A 9060-nucleotide genomic window follows, 5' to 3' on the forward strand; every position below is an offset into this window, starting at 1 on the left:
CGAATTTAATTCGTCACTAATACCACAAAAATCGTTACTAATATTTTCCTGAGGTAATTTTTGTGCGAAAAATGTTTTTTTGCGATCTTTTTCAGTTTTTAGTGACAAAACTATTAGTGACAGTTTCAAATCTGTCACTAATAGTGTTGTATTAGTGACAATTGCTAAAACCGTCACTAATACCCACTTTTAGTGACGAAATTGAATCCGTCACTAATAATTTCGTTACTAAAAACCAGTTTTCTTGTAGTGTGTAATCTTGTAAGTAGTCAATATGACATTTAATTACTAATAATGTTGTGCATTCTCTTTTGTTTTAGGCACTTATAGTGACATTTTATGGATTTTTAAAAATGAGGCTAAAAAGTAATTGTGAAAATGAATATCCCTTTTATAATACTAGTCAATGCCCTAGTGATGCACATGTTGTTTGACTATCTAACTTTATAAGCATTGTGTAATATGTATGTTTACTCATTTTTATTAGTAAAATAATTTATGTTCTCGATAACTTGTGTTTTTTTTTTCAGTAAGTTATGCTTCTGCATGTTTATTTTATTGGCTATAAGCCAAAAAGCTGAGTGCACTTGTTAAGCTAAAGTTACAAGAAGGTTATAATTAAGAAACTTTTGGTCAAATCAGTTGTGTGTTGAGACCTTATTTTGTTCATGGCATCATATAGAAAAAAATTTTTAAAATGTCTATGGGCCAAATATTGTTGCATAATTCTAAAATTTTCAAAAAAAGTTATTAGTTTTTAAAATTCCAAGTGTTTTTTAATTTTTGTTTTCGAGTTAATTAAATTTCATATTTTGCAAAAGTAAAGACAAGCTCTTGTGGATCCCTCTTTCTCTCTCTTTCTCACCTAACCACTCTTGCTCCTCACCGAGCTCTCAAGCATCCTTTGGGGCATTACATAAACATACCTCTCTCGATTTCATTTTTCCACCTCTCTTCCTCACTATAAACACCCAATTTTAACTAGACCTCTCTTTTCTCGATAAGGGAACCCATTGTAACAATCTGGTAATTTACACGAAGAGGGATTTAATTTTATATTTCAGAAATTTGAGTCTTTAGCCTTTGTAATTGAGTTCAAATTATTTTAAAATTGAGTCTTTGTTATTTTAAATTTGAACCCCTATTATTTTAAAATTGAGTTTTTTTTTTTTTAATTGAGTTCTTTTCTTATTTTAAAATTAAGTCCCGTTCGAAATAAAAATCGAGTCCTTAAAATTGGGTCCATTTAAAATTGAGTCCTTTTTTTGTCAGAAATTAAGTTCATCATTTTTTTTGTAACCAGATATTTATTTTTGGATGATAAAAATTGGGCAACAAAAAAATGAAATCTTATGGGCTAAAGCAATGCTAATAAATATATGCATAGAGAGAGAGCACTGCATGGGCCATGGAGAGTTTGGCCCATAAACATGCACTCAAAATGTCAGGCAAGGAAGGCTAGGGCAACATTTGGGGACTTGGTAGGAGCCATGCAAGGACAACTATGGCTGAGAAAGAAGGAAGCAGCTATAAAGCTGTTGCACGCACAGGACAGCAGACACACACGACCGCAAGGTAAAAAAAAAAAGGGGGGGGGGGGAAATAAAAGAAAAAAAGAGGAAGGAGGGCACCACATAGGAAAGACACTGCCGCTGAGAAGGAACGGCAGCTGTGCACAAACCACCATAGCCTCACCCTCTCAACACACCACCACAGCCTCATCTTCTCCCTCCACCACAACCTCACCTTCTCCCTCTCCACGCTCACACAGTGCACAACCCCTCTCCAACCCCTCTTTAAGCCCTTATGCACACACTCAACCACACAGCAGCCTCCCTCTCAGCCTCACACCAGTCCAGCACTCATCCCCCCATGATCACCTTCCTCACCCGCTCTCAGCCACAGCCCAGCCCCTCTCCAACCTTCCTCACGACCTCTTCTCCTTTTCCTTCTCCAAAAGTGAGATTTTTTTTTTTAATGGTATTTATGTTTCTTCTTGTCTTTGTTATGTTGTTATTATCATGTATATATTTTATTACTGATTATTATATTGTTATTATCATGTATATATTTATGTAATATTATTGTTTATCATGTTATATTGTTATTATTATCATGCAGATATTCTATTATTGTTTATTATGTTATATTGCTGTCATTATCATATTTTTATTTGTGTGATATTATTGTTCATTATTTTATATTGTTGTCGTGATCATGTTTATATTTAGGTGATATTATTGGTTATGATTTGATATTGTTATTATTGTTGTATTTATATGATATTAATATTGGGTTTTGATTATCATAATGTTGTTATTGTATTATTTTTAGTGTTTCGATTATCATCAATATATTGTGTCATGTCGTTTTTTGTATTATTTTTAGGGTTTTAATTATTTTCATGTTATTATTGTTTATGTGTTTTTAGGGTTTGATTATTTCATGTTATTATTGTTCATGTATTTTTAGGGTTTTGATTATTGTCTCATTTTAGAGTTTCAATTATTTTCATGTTATTGTATTTATGTAATATTATGTTTAGTGTTTGGATTATTTTCATATTTATGTAATATTTTTAGGGTTGTGATTATTTGAATGTTATTTTTATTGTATTTATTGTAATATTATTTTTAGGGTTTTGTTTATTGTGATATTATGGTGTTATTATCTATGTGATATTTTTACGGTTTTGATTATTGAGTATTATTATTAGGGTTTTGATTATTGCTTACTATTATTAGGGTGTTGATTATTGCATATTTTATATTAGGGTTTTGATCATGAAGGTCGGTCGGCCGTGGCATATTTGAACTAAGTGGCCGGTTGGCTGACCCTTAGAAACCGGACCAAGGAACACTGGTAGGTCGGCTCACATATGGACCAACCGGCCTTCCCTTAGGTTGGTCGGCTAAGCATTTAAAATAAAAACAGACCGGTCGACCGAGGTCTATGTAAAAATCAATTTTGGTCCTAATTATGACCTCAAATTCATTTTAAAAACCTTTTATGAGTTTATCTTTTTATGAAAAAAGTTCTTCTTGAAAGGTTAGGTCCCTAATGGTTAATCTATGGTCGTATTGAGCTTTTAATCATACCATGCATGATATGCATTATTACATACCAATATATAAACTAAAATGCATTTACAAAATGAAATATATGTCTTCTCCTTTGTTCTTCACTTCATGGAATACGCTAAGTTGAGATAAGCTTCATGCGTCTTTATGGCTTCTATTTGCTAGTATCTTATATCCGTGTTGAAATGTAAACATGTTCACACACTAATTGCATACATAAGATACTTAGTGTACTTTGTTAATATCAAAATAGGGATCGGATTCAAAAAGTCAACAAAATGTATAATATATATACTTTATCATATGACCACACATAACATGTTTGTTTAATGTTTGGGGAAATAAAATGAAATAATTTTTTTATGACCTAACATGAATGTGTAAATATTTTTGAATCAAAAAATTTTAATTATAAAAATAAAAATTCATAACTTGTAAGTAGATTTTGCATCTGTATGTTGTCATTTGAGGCTATAGCATATAAGTACAAATTTTATAACATAAGTAAGAATTTATGATAAGAAAAAATTTATAAAGAATTCATGAGTGAAAAAAAAAAAAAAACTAGTCATGACACATAAGCTAGGGAAAAAAATTGTAACAAACCTATTAATTAAAACTTGTAAACCCAAAATGTAATTGGGAGAGTATCCAGTAATATTTGAATTGTGGTAACAAAAAGTAATTGTTCAATCTAAGTAAGAAAATGGATGAAGGTAATAAATTAATAAATTGTTTATAATAAGATGTGTTTATATAAGCAGATTTACTCGTGATGAATTTAATATTTAAGATAGGGTATTGGAATTGGTGTGATCCCAAGAGGGGGTGAATTAGGTTTTAAAAATATTTCGATTAATTTAAACATTTATACCGATTCACCACAGTTCATATCACATTCAATATAATAGCATGTATGAAAATTGACGAAGTTATACGTTCAAACATACACGTGCGGCATATCTCATTTAACTCAAATGTGTGCATGCAAATAATTATACCAGTAAATAAATAAGCATACACATATGGAAATTAAAGTACAGAAAGTAAATGAAATAGAGAAAGAGAGACACACGATATTTGTTATTGAAGTTCGCCCAAACCAGCCTACGTCCCCGCCTTGAGCATACCCCTCAAGGATTACACTATCCCTCCTCTCCTTACTGGGCGAGGTAAACTCCAACTCAATTACCAGGCTGGGCCCAATTGATCTCCCTTACGGTGCAGAGACTCTCCAGTTCAATTTTTGGGCTGAACCAAACCAATCACTTACGGGGATGAGACTCCCCAATTTAATTTCGGGCTAAACCCAATCAATACATTAAAAATCATTTTTGTACATAATACAATGCTTCTAAATACAAGCAAAAATATACACATTAAAACTCAATGCACTCTCTAATATGATATGAAATAATGCTCAGTAGAGTGAGAGTGTTTTTCAAAACAAAAATCCAATCTTTGAAGCAAGATATATATGATAAAATGTTTCAAAGATTTGAACCCTAATAAAATACTTTTCCAAAAATATTTTCAGTACTAAGTAAGAGAACCTAAGGTTTTGCTTTCAAATACCTTTTGCAAATAATAAAAATGATAATCTTTGAGTTAAAAAGTATACATATGATAGGTACTCAAAGATTCAAATAAGATTGATTGTTTCTTCAAAAATATTTTTCAAAAGAAACTATGTGAAAAAACATAGTCTTTACTCTCCAAAAATGATTTTCAAGATGAATGTATAAATGAGAGTAATGATCTAAGACAATCAAATAAATGTCCAAATAAAATGTTCTCTTCAAAAAGATTTTCCCAAAGAATGAATAGAAGATAAATAGAGAGTATAAAATATAACCCCAAAAAGATTTTTGCAATAAAAATATAAGTGGGGGAACTTTGATTAACAAGGAATTAAAAATACTTAAGAGAAAATTATTTGCTAATCGAAGTAAATGAGGGAGTATTTATAGTTTTTCAGGAAATTATAACCGTTAGGGACACACTGGGTATTTTTGAAAAAGTTTAATGACAAATTAATTAAGTTTAAGTACTTGGTTATGCGGCCAAACAAAAAGGTTCAGTTGATCAAAATAAAGTTCGATCGACAAATCATGCAGTTCGGTTTGCTGAGCAAATGCTTCAACCGGCTAAGCCCTCAAGAGCATTTAATTAAAACAATTTAAGATTTCGAGTTGCTGAGCAAATGGCTAGTTGGTTGCCAAAGGCAATTTTGCGAACCTTCGTTAGTTCGGTTGGCCGAGGCGTTTTCGAACTACAAGTTTGGTCGCCCAGGGACGTTGGAAAAGTTAATATCAAGGTTCAGTCGACCGTGAAAGGTAAGCTCATTTTATGGTCGGTCGCCCGAGCATGGTCAACAAGTTGACTTTTGGCCTACAGTGTGTTCAGTCGACCGAGGTGTTTATAACTGAATGGGTCAGTTGATGGAGGCTTTTTAATTAAATCAAAAATCCAATGTAAGTCAAAAATCCAACTTCAGTCGACCAAATTTGTAAGCCCTAATTTTTTACCTTAATTTATTTTTAAAATCTTTATGTGATTTAGGCAATTTTGAAAAAGGTTTTATGTGAATGGTTTGGTCCCTAAGATCAATCCAAGGTTGTCTGAGCAATCAATCCATATCATGCAGATGCATGCATTATTACAGATCAATAATATAAAATAAATAAATGCAATATAGATAAATGTTTTGAGACCTAGAAAATTATTTTCATCCCGAATAAATTTCAAAACCTCTCGAAATATTATTTTTCGTACTTAGAAAATTCTATAAAATTTCAAAATCCCAAGAGTGTATTTTCCTAACTATTTTCTCGATTTTTCGATCCCGATGATTGCAAAGGGAGGCATTAAGCTCTTCGAAGTATGGTATGTCCCAGTTTTGAGGGAATATCTTATAATATATTTTATTTTTTTTGCGCATTTTCTTTACACTTTTGATAGGGAGTAATTTTCTAAGGCTTATTAGATTTATTTTGGGATAATTTTTGATTAATTAGGTGTCGTTCGTAAGAACAGATGCATAGGGGGTGCTAATACCTTCCCCTCGCGTAACCATACTCCCAAAACCGACTCTTGTGACGCAGACCGATTCTACCCTTTATTGGGTAGTAATCAAGTGTTATAAACATACTTCAAAAGGTTAGTGGCGACTCCATCACACCATGATTTTCATGAAAATATTATTTTCAAAATTCACCATTTTTTCCAGTTTGCAGTCGCACCTGTGCCAGTGTTTTGGCGGGTCCTAGACACTACAACAGAAGGCATTTTGCAACACCCACTGTACCTCAACACCTTGGGCACGTGCCCCTCCCTTTTAATAAAATATGTGACCTCGTGCATGCATTCCAATTTTGACTAAAATCCCATATCAAAGTTGAGCAATCTCGCGCAAGGATTAGCCGGTAACAAAATATGACCTTAAATTCCCAGAAATGAGAAGACCTGGACTCAATTTAAAAATAAGAGAACTCAATTTTGGAATTTAAGGAACTATCAACTAAAGTTAGAAGAACTCAGTTTTAAAATTAAAATTGAAAGGACTCAATTTAAAAAAAAAAAAAAATACCGAGACTTAATTTAAAATATCGAGACTACTTTTAAAAATAAAAGAAATTAATTTTGAAATTAAGGGACCCAATTGAAAGTAACCAGTACTTGAATTTGAAAAAAAAAAGGACTCAATGTTTTTGAGACTTAAGGACTTAATTTTGAAAAAGGGTTCCATTTTGAAATAAATCGGGATTCACTTATCAAGACTCGAGATTCAATCAGATTTTTCAATAAGGGACTCAATCAAATTTTTCAAAAAGGGTCCTCCAATTCCCAGGATTCAAAGTCAACTTTTACTATGCCCGGTCTTCTTAGAAATGTCTGGTTAAAATTGAAGTGTCTACATATGCTTGAAAATAAACTGGCGTTTTAAAGGTTGATTGAAAAAAAGCTGATGAAGAAGCATTGACTTCTGATTTACAAGGACAAAATTTGACTTAGGAGGTCCCATCCCTAAGTTAGTGAATAGGTTTGGAGGAATGAAAAAAGGAGAGTTTTTTTTTTTCTTGTTCTTTTTCGAGAAAGAGAGCATACCTAGTGTGAACAATTGAACTTACCTCCTTTTTCTGTTTGTTCTTCTTTTATTTCTTTATTTCTCATGAATTAACTATCTTCCAGATGTAGGCTTTCCACTTAGAACGTGGGTCAGCTATTAGTGATGGTTTTGGATCTCTCACTAATAGTATATTATTAATGACAAATGCTAAACTAGCACTAATACTTGACTATTATTAACAAATTAATAGTCGTCACTAAAACTTGACTATTAGTGACAGTTAAAAAAAAACACGTTATTAAAGGTTAAATAATAGTACTGATGGTTCTTAGGAGTCACTAATATGTATCAACATAGGAAACTTATAGTGACAAATAGCGAACCGCGACTCTATATTAGTGATGAATTTGATTGGTCACTTATAGCTCTTGCCCTTATTAGTTACAGTTCTTAACAAGTTCCTAATTATCTACCAATTTGAATTTTTTTGGGGAATTTATAATTCCTTTTAAACTATGTATATATATAATCTCCATAATTCATCTATGAACAACAATTCTTAATTCATTCATCATCTAAAAAATAAAAATAGAAGATACATAAAAACAAATTGTTGAATATAGTTCATAAACAAATATATACATATGTTTAAAGGTTATAATTTTTTATGATGTCATAATTATGGTGACCTGACTTATAGAACAAACAATCAAAAAGAATATTATTGTTGTCGTCATCGTCATCGTCATCATCACATGACCACAAGAGCACACTGAAAAGTCTTTAAAAAAATAATTGATAAAAGAAATTCACATAAAATTAACAAATAATGTCTAAAGAATTTCAAAAGAATATAACAAAATATAAGAAACTACTATTAAAAACTCAATCTGATTCTAAGTGTCCATCTTTAAAACTAGAAAAAAAAAAAAAAAAATTCAATACAACAAGCTCCGACACTTCCTTTTTGACCCCATAGAAATGTTTGAATAGATCTCACTAGATTTGGACCTTATATGGTTAATTTAGACACTTAGTTCCAAAAGAAATTGAATAGTTGAACAATGCTAATTTGACAAAGTAAGATTTTTTGGGTACCGTAAATTTCAACACTTAAAAGGTCAAATTGTGATGCCATAGTTTCTGCACTTTTAGTAATGAACGTTTTAGTCATGATGGTGCCATTTTTATCATTAATACTGATTCAGCAGTGATTATTTCTATATTGTCTCAAGTATTTCTATTATTAGTGACAATTTTGTGTTTCTTAAATAATAAAAATGCATTACTACGATGGTTTACAAGGCACTAATAATTCATCACTAAAAAAAAAAATACTTTTTTGGTATTGCAAAGGAAAATCAATTGAGGCTAAACTTAAGATTCTATTTGAGGATAAATTAAAGACTAAAATTAGGGCTTACAACTAGGACAAATCAATCGAATCAATGAAAGGAAAAATCATGATGCACATAGACGATGCATCAAGGAGTTTAAAATCAACACATGACAACTCTAGTGAAATTTGGTTCACAGGCACGGTTGGAAAGTATTCCATGAATGGCACACTACCTACACCACTATAATTTACTTCTACATTGTTTAACTTCTAAAAATGAAGGCATTATGTGACATATTTGTTAGTTAACTAAGATTGCTAGTTTAAGGACTTGTCTAACTATGCAATTTTAAATGACTTTGATACTTTGCCATTAATTGATGGATCAGTAGTGAGACGCCTTTATTTATGTGAAGAACTTCAAACGTTGCTTTAGTGTCTAGCATAGTACAAAATGGTTTCAAATTGCTCTAGGTTTTTTTTTTCCCCCCAAAATAAAATCAAGTTTGATTTTCAAAGCATGAAAGAAGAAGAAGCCAAGGAGGTGGTGGCAGTTGTTGCTACTCCCACAT

The sequence above is a fragment of the Malania oleifera genome, chromosome 5 (genome assembly GCF_029873635.1).
Source record: "Malania oleifera isolate guangnan ecotype guangnan chromosome 5, ASM2987363v1, whole genome shotgun sequence".
In the NCBI taxonomy this organism is placed as follows: domain Eukaryota; kingdom Viridiplantae; phylum Streptophyta; class Magnoliopsida; order Santalales; family Ximeniaceae; genus Malania; species Malania oleifera.